The sequence below is a fragment of the Mesoplodon densirostris genome, chromosome 11, assembly GCF_025265405.1.
Source record: "Mesoplodon densirostris isolate mMesDen1 chromosome 11, mMesDen1 primary haplotype, whole genome shotgun sequence".
NCBI lineage: Eukaryota > Metazoa > Chordata > Mammalia > Artiodactyla > Ziphiidae > Mesoplodon > Mesoplodon densirostris.
In genome coordinates this window covers 54530042-54552753 of record NC_082671.1, presented here as the reverse complement: position 1 = coordinate 54552753, position 22712 = coordinate 54530042, and the positions used below count along the sequence as shown (strand labels likewise).

At 36.4% G+C, this 22712-nt stretch overlaps 1 protein-coding gene across 2 annotated transcripts in view; it reads left to right on the top strand.

Moving 5' to 3' along the window:
• Positions 1–22712, top strand: part of TMEM117 (transmembrane protein 117) — a 531055-nt gene that overhangs the window by 475205 nt on the left and 33138 nt on the right. The gene's annotated exons all lie outside the window — the stretch shown is intronic.

Genomic DNA, 22712 nt, shown 5'->3' with positions numbered 1-22712 from the left:
GGTGGCGCAGTGGTTGAGAGTCCACCTGCCGATGCAGGGGACACGGGTTCATGCCCCAGTCCGGGAAGATCCCACATGCCGTGGAGCGGCTGGGCCCGTGAGCCATGGCCGCTGAGCCTGCGCGTACGGAGCCTGTGCTCCACAACGGGAGAGACCACAACAGTGAGAGCCCGCATATCACACACACAAAAAACAACACATACTTTACACTGCAGTTTTAAAGGGAAAAATATTTTAAGTACAAGAAATAAAACAAGAAATTAGTATTTACTACAGAGGCTGCTTTTTCCTGTATAAGAGAAATGATATGTGTTTTGTAAATAGAGCGAATTTAGGACATGGCAATCAACACGTTTAACTTAATTTCTTGAGTTCTGTTAGCTGATTCATACCCTTTGGCCAGAGAACAATGCATGTGACCATTTACTGCTGAATGCTTTAGGGGAGTCCGTGTAGTATTTGTGCTAAAGAAGACAGATTCTAGAGTCAGATTTGCTGTGGTACAAACCCTGATCCCTCATTTACTAATCTGTTATTTTATGCAAGTTTCTTAACCTCTGTAAGTCTTATTGTCTTTGTTTATAAAATGTGGATAATAGTAATAGTAAATTTTACCTATGAGTCCTTTAAAATAGGATAGGAATAAATAAATGAATTGATGGTAAGGAACAAAAAGTTCTCATGCAAGCAAAACCACTGCTATGCATATATTTTATACATAGGTACAGTCATACATATTTTTCCTATTTGCCATGAACTACTAATTTGTATTCTAGGACATGTCTATTCCATTCAGTTTTCTAACCATTTACTCCAGAAATGTCAGCATTAGGTTTTCAGGAAAATGGAATGGAAGCTTTTATGACATTTTACTGATTTTTAGTGATCTGAGGTGATTAATGAAGCTTTATTGGGTACCAGAAAAAAATAATTCCTGTGTTCCTGGTTTTATGTTTTAAAGCAATCCATTAGGCATTGGAAAAGTGCTGGAAAGTTACATTTTAAAGGCTTTTCTTTTTAAACCAAAGCTTTTTCTTTTTCCCAATAAGGTCTATATGTAAAACATGATATCAGTAATAGGGTAAGTACTTGTAGGTAAGAGTACTTACTCTATGACTGTGTTTTATAAATGTTTAAATCTAGATTTTTCTTCCTTGCTCTTCCTCCCCTCTCATGCTGCACTCTACATCTGTTACAAAATTATTCATTCAAAACAACTTGAGTAAACTTCATGAACAAGACCTGCTGTTGGCTAGAGCAGTTCTTGCACACCCAGAAACTGAAGCTGCTGACAGGGCTAGTGCTATGAATTTAAACACGTGAAAAGCAAGACTGATCTTTTAAATATTATTTGAAACTCAATGCTTTCAGTAACTGATATTCCTTTCTGCTGTGTGTGATAGCCTTTGTGGTTGTGGAAGCTTGTAGAAAATATTGGTGGCATCTAATAAGGTAAGAATGTAGCAGAGCTGCTGTGAGGGGATAAAGAGGTCCAAGAAGATGGAGGGGTGATCCCAGTTCTGGTCAGTCATGCCTTCCATCCTTCAGAGACATCCTCTGCTATGGACTGAAAACCCAACTCCAAAGGAGTTCCAAAGGACCAAATCATATATTTATCTGAAAAGAAAAATAATGTATCTTCTGACAGAGATGAAGATAACCAGCCTTGCAAGAGATCCTTAGGAGTCAGAGTCACAGCATGCAAGCCGTTCTAACACGCACATTTTCACATCTAAATGCATCTCAAAAGTCAGTGAATACATTTAATGCATTAATTCTATATTCTTTTCATTCAAAAAATTGTTATTAAATTAATTGTTAGTGTATCTTATAATAGACTATATATTCACTATATATGTAAATATATTTATTTCATTTATTATATATATACACACACATATACATTCAAAATATTTTGGCATTAATGAATTAAGAAATGCAAAATATTTACTTTGTGAAAAATTGTATAAATCAAATGTTGATGAAAATATGTACTGTCTAACAATATTTCATTCCTTTGCAAACCACAGAACAGAGAAAGCAGCACTGAATGATTAAGAACCACTAATCTATGGTGGGGAAATACTGATAATATTTAAAGTAGAAGGAAAAGCACTGTTGATTTTTGATTTTTTTTCCCATTACTCTAGGGGGTGGATCAAAAAAGATCTTTCTGTGATTTATATCAAAGAGTGTTCTTCCTATGCTTTCCTCTAAGAGTTTTATAGTGTCTGTTCTTACATTTAGGTCTCTAATCCATTTTGTGTTTATTTTTGTGTGTGGTGTTAGGGAGTGTTCTAATTTCATTCTTTTACATGTAGCTGTCCAGTATTCCCAGCACCACTTATTGAAGAGACTGTCTTTTCTCCATTGTATATCCTTGCTTCCTTTGTCATAGATTAGTTGACCATAGGTGTGTGGGTTTATCTCTGGGCTTTCTATCCTGTTCCATTGATCTATATTTCTTTTTTTGTGCCACTACCATACTGTCTTGATTACTGCAACTTTGTAGTATAGTCTGAAGTCAAGGAGTCTGATTCCTCCAGCTCCGTTTTTTTCCCTCAAGACTGATTTTGCTATTCGGGGTCTTTTGCGTCTCCATACAAATTTTAAGATTTTTTTGTTCTAGTTGTGTAAAAAAATGCCATTGGTAATTTGATAGGGATTGCATTGAATTTGTAGATTGCTTTGGGTAGTATAGCCATTTTCACAATATTGATTCTTCCAATCCAAGAGCATGGTATATCTCTCCATCTGTTTGTATCATCTATAATTTCTTTCATCAGTGTCTTATAGTTTTCTGCATACAGGTTTTTTGCCTCCCTAGGTAGGTTTATTCCTAGGTATTTTATTCTTTTTGTTGCAATGGTAAATGGGAGTGTTTCCTTAATTTCTCTTTCAGATTTTTCATCATTAGTGTATAGGAATGCAAGAGATTTCTGTGCATTAATTTTGTATCCTGCAAATTTACCAAATTCATTGATTAGCTCTAGTATTTTTGTGGTGGCATCTTTAGGGTTCTCTAAGTATAGTATCATGTCATCTGCAAACAGTGACAGTTTTACTTCTTCTTTTCCAATTGGTGTTCCTTTTGTTTCTTTTTCTTCTCTGATTGTCGTGGCTAGCACTTCCAAAACTATGTTGAATACTAGTGGTGAGAGTGGACATCCTTGTCTTTTCCTGATCTGAGAGGAAATGCTTTCAGTTTTTCACCATTGAGAATGATGTTTGCTGTGGGTTTGTCATATATGGCCTTTATTATGTTGAGGTAGGTTCCTTCTATGCCCACTTTGTGGAGAGTTTTTTTATCATAAATGGGTGTTGAATTTTGTCAAAAGCTTTTTCTACATATATTGAGATGAACATATGGTTTTTATTCTTCAGTTTGTTAATATGGTATATCACATTGATTGATTTGTGTATAGTGAAGAATCCTTGCATCCCTGTGATAAATCTCACTTGATCATAGTGTATGATGCTTTTAATGTGCTGTTGGATTCTATTTGCCAGTATTTTGTTGAGGATTTTTGCATCTATATTCATCAGTGATATTGGCCTGTAATTTTCTTTTTTTGTAATATCTTTGTCTGGTTTTGGTATCAGGGTGATGGTGCCCTTGTAGAATGAGTTTGGGAGTGTTCCTTTCTCTGCAATTTTTTGCAAGAGTTTGAGAAGCCTGGGTGTTAGCTCCTCTCTAAATGTTTGATAGAATTCACCTGTGAAACCATCTGGTCCTGGGCTATTGTTTGTTGGAAGATTTTTAATCACAGTTTCAATTTCATTGCTTGTGATTCATCTGGTCATATTTTTTATTTCTTCCTGGTTCAGTCTTGGAAGGTTATATCTTTCTAAGTGATTTTTGATTTTTAAGGGATATTATAAGTGTTACATTAGAACTAAAGTTTTCAGAAATTTTTTAAAAAATATTTTTATAAGAAATATTTTTTTTTAATTTATTGAAATAATTATTTCTTAAAAACAGATCTTGACCTTCTAGGAAATTGATGAATTATTTGAGAAATTTAACATAATGTCCTGATCTAAATTAAGGTGAAGAAATGTGGGATAAGTGTGAGCAGAATTTGGTGGATTCAGAACTGATTGAAGATTGGACTTAACAATATATTAATTTAAAAAATCAGCATCAGTCTTTATTGTGACTTCTAAAGGTTTGCAGCAGGCTTTTATTTTTAGGCCTCTCCTATTTAAATTCTTTCTTTTTAAGTACATTATATGAATTATATTCTGCTCAAATTTACAGATGAAACAAAAATGACACATATAGATAATATATTGGATTATAAAACTCTAGGCCAAATCTAAGAAGATGCAGTTTAGCAGAAATAAAGTGTGACTTCTATCCTTTAAACACACACATATGCGCACACACGCACACATACACAGATGAAAAAGATGGTGGAAAATAGTCTTTAAAGTAACATGTATAAAGTATTTTTTAAAACAGTGGTTGAAAAGTGGATGTTTATTGACTGTAAATTGGCTTTCAAAGCCAGAAACTAAAGGAACCAAGGAGGAAAAAAAACTCATAAAATTATAAATGAGAAGAGTAAATAACCATGAATATAGAGGAAATTAAAGGAATAATTTCAAAAGTATTTCAAAAGCATTATGCAAATATATTTGTACCTGTGTACACAGGCACACACACTTTCAAAAGCCAGCAACATACTTAATGGTTAAGTATTAGAACTCTCAATACATTTCCTTTCAACTTAGGAACAAGATAAGGATGTTCTCTCATTAGAGTTGGTTGGCAGATGACAGAAGGCGTTCTAGCTAGTTTAAGTAAATATGGCCACATGGCAGAACTGATTATGAAATTGTTGGAAGAGTTTGTGGAGCCGGCTCTAGGATTAGCTTCCAAGTGTATCTCCCAAAATGCCAGTCTAGAACGGGCCTGCCAGGAGAGCTGCTCTTACTGTCGTGATTATGAAGTGGGGAAATCTGGCAGCCACTACCCCAATGGCTGGCTTCGTGACCACACCATCTCAGGTATGACCTATGGCAGCAAAATGAATGCCCTGCCTACTACCTCTCAATACCTACAAAAGTAGCCATTAGACAAGGATCTCTGTATGGTTGAGAAAACCTCAAAACCTCTATGATTGTGCTCCTGGTTTGCAGAATCAGCAGACCAGAAGCACAGCCCAGTTTGCCTTACTTCCACCATCCATATCCCATGGGGAGACATCTTCTCCTTCTCAGTGTGAGATAGATTACAGGTAGAATCCAAGCTTGAAGTGACCTGGGAAATATTGTCTTAGTTTCCTAGCCTTTAGCAAGCAATAAGTCATTTTAAAAGGAAAATGAAACAGCCATGATTGAAATGATCTAAAACATCTGCCACATTACTATGCCATTGCTCTGGAAGTAGTAGCCAATGAAATTTAAAAAAAGAAAGAAAGCAGAAGTATAAAGTAGGAAGCAGAATTATCATGTTTTTAGTTAATATGGACATATACTCAGAAAACCAAGAGAATCAGCACAAGCACTACTAGAAAGTTTTCAGAAAGATATTTGGTTTTAAAATTAATATATAGAAATCAAATAACTTTCCTACAATCAGTAACCACTTAGACAATACAATGAAAGAAGTTATCCCATTTATAAGCACAACCACCACAACAAAACATATACCAGCTCCCATAAAGTTAATAAAAATGTGTAAGTTTTATGTGAAGAAGGCCTTGAAAATTCCTGCTAGAGTATATAAGAAAAAACACATGTAAAAACATGTTTTGCTTTGAATAGCAAGATTCAATATTACCAGTATTTTAATTTTCCTTAATCATATGTAAGATATATATATGTATAATATATGTATTATAATATATATTCCCAAGTCAACAAGACTTTTTTTGAACCTGACAGTTCCACATTTAAAATGAAAAAATACATATGCAAAATTAGCCATGAATATCTGAGCCAGATATTAAAATATGTCATGAAGCCATAACTAAAATCATTTCTGCATTAGAAAAGAAATAAACAGAAGTTCATTGGATTAGGGTAGAGATTTAGAACACATCTAAAATACATATAGAAATAATTTAATGTAAAATGAAGGTGATATTTCATATCAGTGGGGAAAAGATAGATTATTCAATAACTCCTGAGGCAACGGGCTAGGTATTTGGAAAGAAATAAAGTTGGATCTCAACCTAAATCATTAACAGCAAAATCACTTCTAGATGAAACAAGTATATTAAGGTGAAAAATTAGTAAAAAAATATGAAGAGATAGTTGATAAATATAAATGGGTAATAACCATTAAATTAAAGGAGGTTCAACCTCACACATACCTTAAGAAAAGCCAATCAAAGTAAAGATGTATCATTTTTTAGCTATCAGATCTAAAGGCCATAGGATTGCATTTATAAACACTGTGATCTGGCTGTGCTTTCTACTTTTCTGGAAAGGTTAGCCAGCATTACCACAGTTCAGTTTTAGAATGTCTGGGGAACCTGCCTGCTCACTTTTTAGCCAGTTTCCAGCTATAAGAGGTCCTTTCCTGTTAAAAATATATGAAGCTTGGGGAAGAAACAGCTCATCCTCTCATCTCTAACCATCTAACTACTTAGCTGTGCATGTAAAGAATTTGTTTTCTCAAGAGATACCACATAGTTGCCTTTGGTGGGGAGGTGGGGAGACATGGGCTAGAGGCCTTGGAGGAGGGGGAGACTGGTTTTGAATTAGAGGCATCTATATGCCTATAGGCATGTTGGAATTTCTGACCACATGAACATTTTCATATTTTAAAAGTGCCATAGCATCTAGAACAGGGTTGGTGTTTGTCATGCTCTGTCCTGAGGGGGTGAACTGGGCTGGGATTGGGTTCAGATGTAGACACTACCCTCTAAGATTGGTCTGTGAACCAGCCAGAACATTTTAGGAAAAGCAACCGTGACTTAAGGGAATTTGCAGTCATGCCAGAACAAGCATCCGGATGTGTCATGTAGTTGGATGAGGAGCTGGGATAGAAATTAGAGTAGTGTTCATGAAAGAGAGTCTGGAAAAGGCATGAAAACATGTTGGCTGTGGGCTCAAGGGATCTGATGGCATCAGGGAGGATATTAAAGGAAACAATTTTGGATTGATGAAAGAAGAGAATGCTAAGCACTGAGGCTCTCCAAGGAGGCTGCCATGTTCGGTAGTGGGTTCTCCCATTGTGAGAGCTGTTCAGAACTGAGCCTCTTGTCAATCAGGTAAGGGGAGCAAAAGGGATAGAGATCAAACTCGGGATGCTACAGACTCACAGACGTAGAGAACAGACTCATGGCTGCCAAGGGAGAGAGGGGGTTGTGGAGGGATGGACTGGGAGTTTGGGAATAGCAGATGCAAACTATTATATACAGAATGGATAAACAGCAAGGTCCTACTGTATAGCCCAGGGAACTAACTATATTCAGTGTCCTGTGATAAACCATAATGGAAAAGAATATGAAAAAGAATGTGTGTGTGTATATATATATGTCTGAATCACTTTGCTGTACAGCAGACATTAACACAACATTGCAAATCAACTACACTTCAATAAAATAAATAAAACAAACTCAGAGTTCTTAGAGGCTGTCATAATCCATCTTGTACTCACTGTTAGTAAGAGTCCCCAGATATTTTAAAAGACAAGAAAGGAATAATTCTATATAAGAAAACAAACGTAAAGTAAGTTTTAAAGCTAGGAGTCAGCCAACTAGTCTCTCAAGAGCTATTCTGGGGAACCAGCTCTTTAAAGCAGAACCACAGCAGAATGTTTGTCCTGTCTAAAGGTCACAGGACCACTTTTTATTGCCTTTTCGATTTTGCTTTTGCTTTGCTCTCTGATTTTTTCTGAAGATTAGCCAGCTTTACCACATCTCAGCTTCCTGGAAAATCGAGGGAATCAACCCTGTTCTTTTCAGCCAGCTTCCAGCTGATGGATTCCAGACAGCTGCTTGTAGGCAGCAAGAGGAAGTGTGACCTTGGGGCAAAGGTGGTAAAGCAACTTTGGTCTGACCTTCCCTTCATCACAGACCACCAAGCCCTGAAAGTGAATGCTTAATACCCTTGGGAAGATTTCTGGCCTTTGTTCCAAACAATTACTGAACTAATCTAAATTACACAAACACAGACCATTTATCAAGGCCAGCCTGCAATGAGTTGCATATCTAGGCAAAGTGTTCCCAGTACAAAGGGTGAACTCAGGATAAGGAAAGCAGAAACGAGGTGCTGATTAGTCAAAAAAAAAAAAAAAAAAAAAAAGACTCATTAAATATCTAACAATGGAAGAGTTTGCAGGCTGTTTACCTGAATGATTTTGTTTTATTAGTATGTAGACAAAAGATGTTTTTCTTCTTTTATAATAACCCAAGAAACAAAACCCTTTGCAAGTTTAGATTGAGACATTTGAATTCAAAGGATTTTAACATTTTTGACAAATAAGGAAGACGTGAAGGAAAAGAGACAGCCAGCTTGAGGGAATTGGTGATAGAGACAATATTTCCAACCCAGAGACCAGATCCAACTCTCCTTTTCAGGCCTTACTTCCTACAGCGATGAGCAAATTCTCTAAAAGTTAGTGGCTGTCTATTAATTGCCCCTATTTAGAACTGGGACTCTCCTTCAGTTCTACACACTCACCTGAAAAATTTACATCAAAAGTTAATATCAAATAAGCCAGTCCCCAAAAGACAAGTGTTGTATTGTTCCACTTATGTGGGATGACTGGAGTAGTCAAATTCATAGAAGCAGAAAGTAGAATGGTGGTTGCCAGGGGCTAGGGGGAGGGGAGAATGGGGAGTTATTGTTTAATGGGTACAGAGTTGCAGTTTGGGCAGATGAAAAAAGTTCTGGAGATGGATGATTATGAGGTTACACAACAGAGTAAATGTACTTAACACTACTGAACTTAAAAATGCTTAAGATGGGGGCTTCCCTGGTGGTGCAGTGGTTGAGAGTCTGCCTGCCGATGCAGGGAACACGGGTTCATGCCCAGGTCCGGGAAGAACCCACATGCCGCGGAGCGGCTGCGTCTGTGAGCCATGGCCGCTGAGCCTGCGCGTCCGGAGCCTGTGCTCCGCAACGGGAGAGGCCACAAAAGTGAGAGGCCTGTGTACCGCAAAAAAAAAAAAAAAAAAGAAAGAAAAAAAAAAGAAAGGAGAAAAAAGGTTAAGATGGTCAATTTTATGTTATTTAACCACAATTTAAAATAAACAAAAAGTTAAAGATCAGTAAATGATATCCATAGACAAGAATATTATAGTGACTGGCTTAAAAAGTCCACAGTTTTGCATCTGCTGTGTCACAGTCTCTCTGGAATAATATTTTTAGTGGGAAGAGCTTGGCACTAAGCTGATCATCCTTGAGTGCGTTGGGCGGACAATGAAATGGACCATGAGTTGGGACCAGTCCCATGGTCCTGGCAGGGAGTTTGGAAGCCTGATAGGGTCAGACAGGGAGGGCAGCTCAGACTGGTAGGTTGCCTGGCTTGGTTGATGCTGAGCTCAAGGGTGATGGGGAGTAAATATTAAAGCAGGTCTTATAATAGTTGAGAAGTAAGTAGGGAGAAGCAGGCTTACATTCAAAACCACAACTACAATGTCACAGAACTATAGGTAACTAATTAATGCCACCTGAGAACCAATAGTTATGATAAAAAGCACATGTCTGCTGCTCTACATATTTTTAATAATAGAGGTATCATATTGTTTTCATATCCTCAGAGGAAAGCCAGCTGGGAGTATGATTTTCACCAAGTAAAGACTGAACAGGCATCCTGAGTCAGCTTCGTAGGCATGCAGCCTGCGCACTCACATGGGTCCCATGCTCAGAGGACCTGCACTTGGTTTAAGGCTCTGCTTCGGGGGTCTCGATATTTTTAATACTTTTTGAACAAGGGACCTGACATTTCATTTTGTGCCAAGCTCCACAAATTATGTAGCCAGTCCTGCTGGCAATAATCAGAACATCAAATGGCTACCTAGGTTAAAATATCATGGTAATGCAAAGAGGTAGATGCACAAGCCGAATTTGGGCAGATAAGGTGTATTACCAAAAGGACTGAGGTTGGTACAGAATCTGGTGGAGTCAAAAAAGGATCACAGACAGGGAAATATGTACTGCCGTATACATATGTGACTCTAAGCGTGCCTGTCGGTCCACTGCTGGGGACAGAGCCCTGTGGGTGGGCAGTGTCATTATGCAGTTACACGGTTGCAAACCCACATTGTTCCTGCCTTTCTACTCACACCATGAAGGAGATCCTGGATGGGAAAAGGCCAAGGTTCTGTCTCTGGTTCTCCAAGTGACTTGACCTAGGATTGCAGGGTCCCCCACACCTCCCACCGAGACATCTTCTTGCTTACATTGCTCTTACAGCTTTTGCTGTCATTTTTCATCTTTAGCCCCCAGCAGGATGGGCCTGCCCAGATTGGGGCACCTTAAACCAGTAATCGGGTTTTAGACCAGAGATTTCAACCAGCTGGGAACAGGGAGGGGAATGGGATTTCCAAGCTGCAAGCTGGGACTTGAGGGCTGGGTGAAGGAGAGAAGGGAGGGCGGGGGGCTCCTTTGGCACCTGGCGTGATGGAAAGGAGATGGATCCATGCCCAGGGCTCTCACCAAAGGAGGACTGTTGTCTGGGTGGAGTCACCTGAGCTGAGTCGTCTGGAGGGAATTGTATTAGCTCTGGATTTCAATTCATTTCGCGGCTCCCTTTCCTTCAGGGCATGTTCCCCTCAGTTCCTTTGTCACGTGGAAAAACGGAGAGCGAGCGCGGCACCTTGTATTCAGTCTGACCTGGACTCATTTCCTGGAATTGTCACAGAGCAGATGGGAGGGACACTTTGAGTAGGTTATTTTACCTCTCAGAGCTGAGTTTACATATTCTTAATTTTATAAAACAGATGAAACACATTTTCATAATATTACTGTGAAGATTAAATAACATAAAACATGTCAAGTGTAAGAGCACAAAACAGATCCTAAATGACTTGTATCTATTATTAATATTATAGGCATTATAATATCACGCAGATAGTAAAGGGCTGAAAACGTATCAGACAGACTAGTACAAAAGTCTATAGGGATTAAGGTGAACAGAGAACTAACTGTGATTCATTTACATAGTCAACGTATCATGATTATTACTTTATTTTCTGATTGTTAATGCTATTTTGTAGGTATAGATTTAATTAATTCTACATTTTAAAATTGAAAATATACTGAATAGTGAGCCTGGTACTGTTAGAGTCTCTTTTTTTATGGTTCTGCAAATAAAATGACAATTAGTGACAGTAGATAGCTGTCCCTACTGTTAGGGATAGCTTCTTATCCTCTACGAAGATTATTTCGTGTGTAGAAAAACGGGATATTTTCAAGGTAAACGGGACCTTACAGATCATCTACTAAGGTTTCCTCTTTTAACAAATGAAGAAATTGAGGTCTGTGAAACTGTGTCTTTTACAGTATTGAATTACTTTCCTCTAAAATTCTATCTGTTCAATAAAAATAAAATCATTTTATTTGTTTAATTCGGTTATCTTTAAATAAGTTAACTTACATCACTTCAGTCTAGGTCCGAGCTGGGAAACAGGACTTCTATTATTTGGTCCCATCGCTCTCCTTATTTAACATAAAGACGTCTCAGAAATTACCAAGGCATGCTTTAAGGTAGAACACACCAGATAAAAAGTTTAGTGCCTAGTAGGTCATGGCATTAATTACTGTAGTTTCAGAAACTGTATATATATAAATTATTTTTGTATTTTTTATGTTTGTATCTCAATTTTTTTCTTAAATTTTCTTTGGATGTTAATACTACACCTAGTTACATTTAAAAGAGCAAAAGGAAAAGCATTTTGTTTCAGTTGTGGGTTTTGTTTTTGGATTAAGAAAAGGGGACTTTTTTATCTTTGGGGCAATGTGTACTGATGGCAGCAAGGACCAAACTAAAAAGCCTCAAGACATAGAATGAAGCTTGAGAGTAAAGCATTGAGATTATTACTATGGACCTCTTCTTCCACCAGAGTTTATTTTTCTCTACAAAGCTCACTTTTTTCTCATCCTTAAAGAGTGTTGCTTTTGTTTAAGAGCTGATTCCTTTACATCCTAGCCTGTATTTCCAGGTTTAAAGTCCTGTGCCAGTGAGATAATTAAACAAAATTTTGGGTTGAAAGCCTTTCCCAATCACAGTGAGTACTGAAATTATATTATTATTATTAATCAAGTATACATTTTTAACACAGATCCACTGGTACAGGAATTCAAACAAACTGTATGTTTGCCCTTCTTAAAATACTATAGGCTGATATCAATGATATGTTTCCTTATCACTTTCAAAGGCTTAGATCATAAAGTATAATGGAATATCTTCAAACTTTTGCAAATCTATGTTTAATTTTTTTCTGTGAAAATTAATAGATAATAGATCAATTTAACTCATTCTTCAGGGCCTCTGTTATACGAAGTTTCTGTTGTTTAAACAAACAATAAGTAAATTTATTTATTACAAACACATGTTAAAAGAAAGCCACCTTTCAGTAAAATGTGAATGAGGTAGTTATTTTAACAGCTATGAAAACTGGAATCAGGTTGTCTGGGTGCTATGGCAGAATTTGTAATGGAGGAAATTAGGCTCTATTTCGTGTGTGTTGGTTTAAGCAGTGCAAGCTGCTTCTTTCTAAGCTCTTGTAGTATCTCTCCATTATTAATCACAGCATGGCAATTGACATTCCTGTCAGATCAACTTCAGAGTGCTGGGTGCTGGTCTATGTCACTCCATGTGAGAATACATTCTGGAATCTACTCTTTAGGTTCCCAGACAAATGCTGAGCACTCTTTTGGAAGTAGTATCCTTCTCCCCCTGAGGGCTTAATCTGTCATTTTTTTCCTAATTTAGTAAAATGCAGCTGCCTTATGGAATAGATGCATTCAGCCACTCACTCACTCACCCATTCTTTCGATTTTTTTATTTTTCCATCCTCTTACTCTGTTCTCAAAACTGTATCAGGTGCTAAGGACATAAAAGATGAATAAGACAAAGTCCTTGCCTTCAAGTTATTACAATGTAGCAGAGGAGAAAGACAAAGTCAGCCAACTTGCCATATGCAGGGTACTCCTAATTCAGCCAGGAAAATCAAAGGTGGCATCCAAAGAAGGTCATGAGGATTCTGACTTCAAATGTCAATGAAAGGAAATGAAATACAGGATGGAGAGAAGTAGCCAACCAATGGGTTATGTTTTCAACTGACTCAGTTTTTTTCCAAAGCATATGCTCATATCATTGATATTTTCTTAAAAATCCTCAATATTATTTTCTATTTCTTCTAAAAATAGTTCATTTCTGGGACTGGCCTATCTTTCCTGGGAAAGACTTGCCTGACATACTTTTTGATTCATTCAAGTCCTACAAATAAATTTTGATTCTGGTACAGAAATCTAATTTGTCACACAGGGGAAATAATAATTACATTTTTCTTGTGTATTTTTAATAAAAATTATCTAAAAATTCAAATCAAACTATTGCATTTGTCAAAATTCAAGTGAGTTTACAGCAATCAGAATATATTTTAGAGTATTTTTGACACCTCATCCCAAGTGATTTCTGAAAACAGAACTGCTTTTAGAATGACGTTCCTGTTCTCCACACAGCACTGAAATTGGTAGATATATCACCATGGCATAAAAAAAGCTGAAATTGAATTTCACAGCAATCACCCTCAGTAAAGTCTTTTCTGCATTGGGGTCATATAGGAGGCTAGTGAACAGCTTTATCTTCCCTTCATTTTTATTTACTTTTCTTTCCTTTTCCCCTTTTGTTTCTTAAAACAGACATATATGCATGATAACTAAATGCTGTAAAAAGAACATTTTACTGAAAAGAAACTTAACTGCTTTTAATTTGAGAATTAATTTTTAGTAGTATTAAGCTGTAAAGAGAATGTCATAGGAAGAAATTTTATGTCTTCTAGTTCTTTTGAAAATTCTGTGCAGCACCATAATCACTGGAAAAAGCATGAAATTATAATTAATCTGACCAGCATACTTATAATATATAACTTTTTATTAGTATTAAAAATAATAAAATCAGCAGACCCAAAGTAAATGGATATACAGTGCTGTTTTTATTATTATTTCCAAAGGCTGAGGTAACTAAAGTTTCATGCATGATGTTGTAAAAATTAAATGATGCAGGATAATTTGAAAAATGAGTTTTTCTTATACAAGTTGGCCTTTTCAGCTCTCTGCTTTTGTTTAGAAGTTTATATCTTTTGGTTGATATTGCTTTAGAATGTTCAAGTTTCTGTTTGAATATAGTAATGAGATAGTGTTTTGAGCTTCTCAAAATGAAAGTCTAAGACATAAAGAGATTTAGTTCTGTTTGATTTGACACTTTCTTTCCATTGGCTATTTGGAAATTACATAGACTCTACCTGGTTACCCATTTGAGACATGTGGCATTACCCAGGATCACCCAATCTGTATTTACCTTGAATCAGACATGATCACATATGTATGGAGAGACCTAGGGGACTGGCTTGCCAAGAGTTCATTTGCATGATGGATTGAGGAGGATTTGGGGAAATAATCCATCCTATAGGAATAGAGAAGCTTGATAGAGTAGGCTATATATAGCACCAGAAGAATGGAGTTCATAGAACAGAAAGAATGACTGCAACAGGAGGCTGCATCAGCCTGATTGATACCTGACCCCAAGAAGAAGCAGAACTGGAAACATCTTCAACCGTCATTGGTTGGAGGCAAAACCAGTACTTCTAGCAGTGGAGGCAGACAGTTTCACAAAGGCTACTCAGAATCCTCAGTGTCTTTCCAGTATTTTCCTAGCAAGTTCATGAATAATATCTTTTGTGGTCAATATCTGTTGTGAGTCAGAAAAAAAAATGGAAAAGGCAGATGCTACTTGGTAAAAGCAAGAACCAAGTTCATGTGCAATTGTGAGACCCATTGGTCAACTTCCCAGTACTAGTGTATGTGTGGCAGTGTTGGGGGAGGTGATGAGGCAATTTTTTAAGAATAAGTGGTCTTGAAATGCCTTAACTTCCTTTTCCTCTGGAGGTGTCTTGGGGAAGACAAATGAGTAAGATATGATAAGAAAAAGAAAGACAGATTACAAGATTACGTGTAAAGCAGATAAAGGAAAAGAACTGCACTTGTCAAAAAACAACAAAATGAAACCCAAATTAAAATTATAAAGATGCAAAGTGTAGTTAAATTAAGCTCCTTTCATCCATTTCACATTTATAGTATTGTCTTCTGAATGAGTCTGTGGAGTCAGCAGAATATTAGGAAGAAATAACAGAATTAACAAGATAAGGGGGATCACAATAGTGCCTCACTAGTTATTCAACTGAATTCCTATAAACTATTTTCTTCTGTTTATTATATTGGGAATATTTTTTCCAGTTTCTTTCCAGCTTTGACTTCTTCCCCAAGCTGCAGACCCACATTCCACTTGTCTTCTGGACACTGCCACTTTAATATCCCACAGGAGTCTCATACTTAACAGTCAGAACTTGTTTTATGACCTTACCATTCTCCCCCAAATTGCTCTGCCTCCTATATTTTGTGGTTGTTGTTAATTATGTCACCATCTATTCAGTCTCTCAAGTAAGGAAAATAGATTTGCCTTTTGCTTCTCCCACACCTTTGGTTCTCATATCCAATGTATTGACATCAGTGCCATCATTAATTTCTCAAACTCACTCCTGACTTCCTAGCACTGGCCTCATCAAGTCTTCCATAGACTTTTACAGTAAATTCTTATCACAAGACGCTCCCCACTCTAGTCATTAATCTACCTGCATTATTACTATAGTCATCTTCCTAAGGACATTCTGATCATGTCATTCACCAGCTCCAGAATCTCTTGTTGGCTCCATTGCATGTTGCATAAAGTCCAATCATGGAAGCATTGGAAATAAAACCCTCAGGTACTGGCCTCTCAGTCTCATTCTTACCACTCAGATTCAACCATACTGAACTTCTCACCCTTCCCTGCACAAACCTGGCCCATTCACAACTATTTTATGCTCTTTTGCTTCAGCTGGCAAAATCTTAGCCATCTTAGTCATCTTTTCAACAGGAGGACAAAAATCACCTTCTCTGGGGAGGCTTTTTGAATGCTTTTGGGCAGGATGACTTTATTCCCCCTTCTCTGTCATTTGACACTTTACTTCCTACCTGCAACATAGCACTTACCATGTTTATGATGATTTCCCTATCTTAGTGTCTGCGTCCCATTAGACTGTGAGATCCTGTAGGACAGAGAAGTATCAAATATTCTCTGTGTCCCCAGAGCCTCACAGGGAGCCTACACAATGGCTACAGAGTAAGTGTTGACTATATGAATGAATAAAAAAGCATAGTGAAGTGACTAAGTCAGAGGATGGACACTTAATGTGGCTTCAGAAAGCAGAACAATAGGAGGGCAGGATCTGGCTAAATGCAGAGCAGAACATTCTAAGTGTCAGAGTTCTTTTTAGGAAGTAAAAGTGTCCCTTCTGTAGAAATGCTCAGAAGTGGTTGACCACTTATGAGTGGTTGGCTAGGGGATTTGTGCATAAAGTATGGGGTGGCCGTACTGTATGCCTCTAATTCAGTTCAGAAGTTGTATTATTCTTCATTAGTACACAGTCCTCAGATCATCTGACGATTTTGAGTAATCAGTAATAGCTGAATTTTAACCCTAGCTCTGGAAGCTTATTTCCCATAAATAACTGGGAATGTATTCAGTTGGAACTCAGCAGACACAGGGAGAGTGGTATATCAAGCAAACACAAATGACACACTGTAATTTTTAGAGGATTGTACATAAAAACGAAAGTATCCTGTTTTTAACCTTGAGAGGAAGTGGGCATTTGCCTTTTGGTACTCTCAGCGCAGGGAGCAACTTCCTCCCACTCCTGCCTTCTAGTTTGGCATTAAGGGACATTGCCCAGCCTGAACTTGGATTGAGTCCAACCCTGTCTCCTTGTGCTAAATTGTAGGTCTAATATCTCTGTGGTTTTATAATAACATAAATAATTATAATGCATTTTTTTATATAGCACCTTTCTCTAAGGAACATAAAGTGCTGCATGGATGTTATCTCATTAAATCTCACAGCACGCTGGGGACACTGAGAAAATGCAGGTGATATTGTATCCCCTTTGAACCCAGAGTTGAAAAGGAATTGCTTCAACCAAAACTAAATAAAAGCAAGATTGAATAACAGCAAGATTTATAAGACAATATAAGGTTAGAGTTTAAAGAAAGAAATTGTTGGAATTAAAGAGAGATAAAAAAAAGGAATTGCTCTGAAAAATGCGAAAGTGTCTAGAGTGTGTTTATAAATATCTGTAGCTAAAAAATTAAAATAATATATGAACACTTTAGAAATTTGAAAAGCAAGGACTTTTTAAACCATTGGTAATTTTACTGCAATACAGAACAAATTTGGTATATTATCTTCATATCTTTTGCTAGCTTTTTGTTTGGTTTGTTTTTTAATACTGTGTATATGCAAGATTACTCTTAGAATTATAGTGTATATTCAATTTTATATTATGTATTTTTAACTTAACAATATATCATAAAGTTTGCATAGTTTTAATTCTGAGAAGCTTGTATAATTTTCCATGGAATGATATACCATAATTTGTTTCACTCTTCTATCATAAGATTGTTTCCACTTTTTCACTTTATTGAGTAACAGTAAATTGAAACTCTATCTTTATGCATAAGGATTTTTATATTTTAAATTATTTCCTTAGCAGAAATATTTCCACATGTAGAATTATCAGATTAATATGGATGTATAAGTATGTTAAAACAAGTCTACATAAACATACTCCAAAATTAACAAATAAGTCAGAAAAAGAAATAGTAAGAAAATAAATCTATCTAAAGACTTACTATGTTTATAAGTTGGCAAAGCAGCCACTTTAAAAGTGGAAAAGTAAGCAATATTTGTCTATGCACAAATAAGTGTTTTGATTTTATTTTCCACCATGTCTATATTTAATTACTTTGATAGTGTGAAACCAGATAGAAAAGAGAAGGTTGACACTCATAGAAAACACAGATTTGTACCAGATGTAGGAAAGTAGATTTACTTGGATAGAACAGATAATTTCTCTGCCATTTTAATTTACATAGACAAATGTTCTCTGAAAATAATTAGGTATGTGTGTGTATACCAATACACGAAGTCCCATTTCAAGGAGGTAAATAAAATTGTAGTTTTCTTATTAATTATAGAAGCATTGGGGGAAATGGTATGCACATAGCTGTTTTCAGTGGTGAGTTGTTATATGGTTATCTGATTTATGCCATAGTCATTTACCAAAGTAATTACCTCATGACTGAATCAGGAGGGAATAGAAAATATGAACAGACCAATTGCCAATAATGAAATTGAATCATTAATAAAAAAAAAAACCTCCCAACAAACAGAAGTCCAGGATCAGACATTTACAGGTTAGTTCTTCCAAACATTTAGAGAAGAGTCAAACTATTCCAAAAAATTGTAGAGGAAAGAAGACCTCTGAACTCTTTCTACAAGGCCAACATCACTCTGATAATAAAACCAGACAAAGTTATCACAAAAAAAGAAAATTATGGGCCAATATCACTGATGAACATAGATACAGAAATCCGCAACAAAATATTAGCAAACCAAATCCAACAATACATTAAAAGGATCATACACTGTGATCAAGTGGGATTTATGCCAGGGATGCAAGGATTTTTCAGTATCAACAAATTAATCAATGTGATACACTACCTTAACAAATTAAAGAATAAAAATCATATGATCATCTCAATAGATGCAGAAAAGCATTTGACAAAATTCAACATTTATTTGTGATAAATCCTCTAAACAAAGTGGGTATAGAGGGAACATACCTTAGCATAATAAAATCCATATATGCCAACGTTACAGCTAACATCATAGTCAATGGTGAAAAGATGAAAACCGTTCCTGAAGATCAGGAACAAGCTAAAAATGCCCACCCTTGCCAGTTTTTATCCAACATAGTATTGGAAGTCCTAGCCACAGCAATGAGACAAGAAAAATAAATAAAAGTAATCAAAATTGGAAAAGAAGTGAAAGTGTCACTGTTTGCAGATGACATGATACTATACATAGAAAATCCTAAAGACACCAGTAAAATACTATTAGAACTCACCAATGAATTTGGTGAAATTGCAGGATATAAAATTAATATACAAAAATCTGTTGCATTTCTATACACTAAAAATGAACTATCAGAAAGAGAAATTAAGAAAGTCCCATTCACAATTGCATCAAAAGGAATAAAATTCCTGGGAATAAATCTAATTAAGGAGGTAAAGGATCTGTACTTGGAAAACTGATGAAAGATATTGAAAGTGACACAAACAGATGGAAAGATACACTGTGCTTATGGATTGGGAGAATTAATATTGTTAAAATTACCATGCTACCCAAGACAATCCACAGAGTAAATGCAATCTCTATCAATCAAAATACCAAGGAACTTTTCACAGAACTAGAACAAATTAGTTTAAGACCTCAAATAGCCAAAACAAGCTTGAGAAAGAAGAACAAAGCTGGAAGAAGAGCAAAGAGCATTCCCTGATTTCAAACTATAGTACAAAGCTACAGTAGTGAAAACAGTATGTTACTGGCAGGAAAACAGACATATAGATCAATGCAATAGAATAGACAACCCAGAAATGAATTCACACTTATATGGGCAATTAGTCTATGACAAAGTATGATTTCACTTATATGCGGAAACTAAAAACAAAACAAATGAACAAACATAACTTACAGAAGCAGAGTCATAGATACAGAGAACACATGGGATGATGACTAGACTTATGGTGATCATTTTGAAATGTATAGAAATATGGACCCACTATGTTGTCTGCCAGGAGCTAACATAGTTTTGTAGGTCAACTACACTTCAAAAGCAAACAAACAAACAAACAAACAAACATAGAAAAAGAGATCAGATTTGTGGCTACCAAAGGTAGGGGGTGAGGAGGAATTAGATGAAGGCAGTTAAAAGGTACAAACTCCAGTTACAAAATAAATACATACTAGGGATGCAGTGTACAACATGATAAAGATAATTAATACTGCTGTACATTATATATGAAATTTGTTAAGAGAGTAAATCCTAGAGTTCTCTTCACAAGGAAAAAGATTTTCTATTTCTTTAGTGTTGAATCTATATGAGGTGTTGGATGTTCACTAAATTTGTGGTAATCAAATCATGACATATGTAAGTCAAATCATTAGGTTGTATACCTTAAACTTATGCAGTGCTATATGTCAATTATATCTTAATAAAACTGAGGGAAAAGGAGGACTTGTGAATGATGATCATTAGACAACCTAAAGTTAGATAAACCAAAATTATTCACTGGGAAAAGTTCATTTGGTCTATGTTTAAAACCAGTAACTCCTCAAATTATATAGCAAAGGTGAGCAATTTATATGGCTACATCCTATTCCTACAGCATGGTGGTGATCTACACACTCTCAATAGCCTGTGGTTACTGTGAAAATGGAAGATAGGAAATGATTGGTTAATTCACTTGTTCTCTCAAAGTTTAAGTAGAAACTCCTACTGGGGACCTGTTTAATGCCTCTGTTATTATGCTTCCATATTTTCCTGCAAGTACTGTTTAACTTGTGTACTTCCCCTGTAGAGAATGAGTTTCTTGAATTCTGATTTATATCTTTGGTATCCCACAGTCTTGTACAGTTTCTGGCACACTGTAAGCACCTTGTAAATATTGATGAATAATTAAACAATGAATGGTTTTTACTTCCTACTATGTATTTAGCATTATGCTGAGGACTGAGAGAAACATAAAGAAGTGTACCTTCAAGGAGCATATAAGCAACACATAAATATGAAAAGTTAATGAACACCATGCAGTAGTATATCATATAGCTATAACAGAAGATTCTTTGGTGCCAGCACTGAAGAAAATAGCCAAGAAGAGTTACATATACCAAAGACTGTGACATTGCAATGGTTAAGTGAGTGATGGATGAGCATGGCCATGCAAGTTAACCCAGAAGTATCAAGGTCTATTTCCATCATTATGTGATTCATGTCTAAATTACCCACTAGACTATAAGAGCCAAGAAATCATAGTGCACATAGGCTTTTGTTCACCATTGTATCGCTAGGACCAAGCAGAGTACCTGGCATAAAGTAGAGAATTGAGCACTTACTTTGCACAATATTTTCTGTTCTTTGTGTGGCTGGATCAGTCCCATCCTCAACTCTCAGATCAGGTATCATCTCTTCCAAGATGCCTTCCTGAGTGGCCTCTTTGTTATTCTCTTTCTCAGTCTTCAGTTTATTTCCCTCAAAGCACTTATTACTTCTTATTTCATTTAATTGACACTAAGTCTTTCATCTTTTGCTTCCTCTAGACTTAAGCTACTTGAGAGTAGGGACTCTGTTGGTTTGTTTTGATCCCTGTTGAATCCATAGCATATATCACAGTACCTGGTACCTTTCACTGGAGAGGTTTTATCCACCAAAAGATCTTCTCTAACCCTATCTAAAGTAGCTTCTGCTAATCAATCATCTTGACTTATTTTCTCTTTAGCACTAATCATTTTCTGAAATTATTCTGTTTGTGTGTTTATGCTACATTCAAACTGTAAACCCCATGAAGGCAGAGCCTAGAACCAGGTCTACCTGGTTCCTTACTGTATTGCCAGTGCGGAGAAAAGGGGCTGACACAACCAACTGCCGTGTGTACAAATATTTAGTAAATAAAATATGTGGCATGAAAGGAAAAGACAAGATACATTTCTTTTTAAAAAGGCAAAAGAAACAAAGAGGGGGATTCGCTTTCAGCCAGGATAGCAAAACAAGTGTTAGCTTAGAAACGGTGGTGGCGGAAGCGAGGTCTACTTTTAATGGAAAATAACGACTGTAGAAATCACAGAGTGGGGAGGAGGGAAAAGAAACAAACAATTGTGGCCAACTCATTGGCTCCCTTAGGGCTCAATGAGGGAGACAATAAAACAACAACGAAAAACCAATGGTTAAACTAAGACAGTAATAGGTCATTTAGAGGCAGGACATGCTAAATTCCTACTCACCTTCCTGAGTGTGGTATAAAGAACACCGGGTATGAGGCTGGGAAGACCTGGGTTTGGCTCCTACTCTTCCACTCGTTACCTGTATGATAGTGGGTAAGTCTGGTACCTTCTCTGAACCTGGGTTTCCATAACTGCAAAATGGGAAAAAGAAAACCTACTTCATCCCATTGTTTTAAAGATAAAATAAGGAAATGTATGTAAATAGCTATGCTGGTGCGGAGCCTGTTTCATTTAGCTCATTGAATAGTGGCCATTGTCATAACAGTTCACCACTTACAGTGCCCAGCTGGAAGTGTGGCAAGCAGAATTTTTGATAATATTAGTAAAAAGAAATCCATTTCCTCACATTTAAATCACTTTAGAGGGCATATCTTTATTTTGGACCATAGCATGAGTAAACTATTGATCATGCTATATAATTGTCAGTGAAGGAATGCTAAATCATAAACCACTGACTTGAAAAAGAAAAATAAGACTGTTAATTATGCTCATATTTATTCTTTCCCATTGTACGTAATTGAGCCTCAGAAAGTACAATTGAAGTCTTTCACTGATTCTGAGTTAATTAGCAACTCTTGCAGGTGCTTAC